The sequence below is a fragment of the Austrofundulus limnaeus genome, unplaced genomic scaffold (assembly GCF_001266775.1).
Source record: "Austrofundulus limnaeus strain Quisiro unplaced genomic scaffold, Austrofundulus_limnaeus-1.0 Scaffold247, whole genome shotgun sequence".
Taxonomy (NCBI): Eukaryota; Metazoa; Chordata; class Actinopteri; order Cyprinodontiformes; family Rivulidae; genus Austrofundulus; species Austrofundulus limnaeus.
This window is the reverse complement of record NW_013952649.1, coordinates 180411-181714: the sequence shown is the minus strand read 5'-3', so window position 1 is coordinate 181714 and position 1304 is coordinate 180411.

Sequence of the window (1304 nt, the reverse complement as noted above, 5' to 3'; positions counted from 1 at the left end):
GTTTATGATAGTATATTTTAACAATAACAAATGAATGAAAACAAGCAAAAGTGGAAAAAAAGCTACTTCTACAACTTGTCTTTTTTCAAAAATGTAAGGAGTAAAAAAGTACAGATACTTGTGTGAAAATGTAAGGAGTAGAAGTAAAAAAAATAATGACTCCAGTAAAATACAGATAACCAAAATTTCCACTTAAGAACAGTAACAAAGTATTTGTACTTAGTTGCTTTCCAACTCTGGTATCAGGTGATATATGTACTCTTTCAAGACATAAAAATCCATTCATTATCTATACCCACTTCTTCCTTTCAGGGTCACAGGTGTCACTGGTGCCCATGTCCAGTAGTAAAAAAAAGAAACTGATAATTAAAATAATTGTTATATTTAAAAGTAATTTCACTTTGGTGAACATTTAGGGTCAGGTGGGTCTGGACCCCCATTTTTGGAAAAAAAGAAGATTGTTCCACAACTCTACATTTAACCAATATAAAACTAACATTAAACGTATGACTCATTATTTCACATAGCATTCTCGTGTTGGGTGACCTGTAAAAAAAACATTTTCTTTTCTGTGCAGTTTAGATACCTGACTATGAAAGAACAAAAAAACCAGTTAACATTTTAAACTGCATGGTTAAAATTACATTTCATGTAAAATACTGTATTTCAGGTTCAACAGTTCAATACAGCACCTGAATAATACCTTTAAAAAGGAAAAATCATGTTACAGGATGTTACGAGTCTTTTATTTATCTTTTTTATGTAATTAATCACAAAAGATTAAACCAGACTGTCGTGTCAGCTTGGTTTCACCTGACAAGGACAGGGAAAGCTTTTTTCAGAACCAAGTTCAAGAGAGGACATGACTTGTAGAGTCAAAAGTTCATGTTGGAAGAGAAGTCCTTCATGCTACAATGGACTATGGTTACCATATCAGATAAATTGCTGACCAGGTCTTTCTGCTTCTTGATGTTAGCCTGTATGTTCTTCACTTTCTCTCTTAAAGCGTTAGAATGAGCAAGGAGACTGAAACTGCTTTGTTTTTGGCCTGCAATGCCTGTTTGTCATCTTCCTTGGTAGCTTGTTTGTTGTGTCTGTTGCTGCCAGAAATGATTTCTTAAAGAGTAACTTACCCCAAAATTAACTTTTTTAGTTGATAAACTGTCTAGAATGTGTTTAAAATGTTATATAGTACTGTTTCTGTGCTAATTTTGAAGTTTTTGTGCGTATTTGTTCAAATCTGTAATATTTGGTCTAAAAACGTGTTTTTGCTGCTAATGTGGGTAGAGCAGTGGTACTGCAGG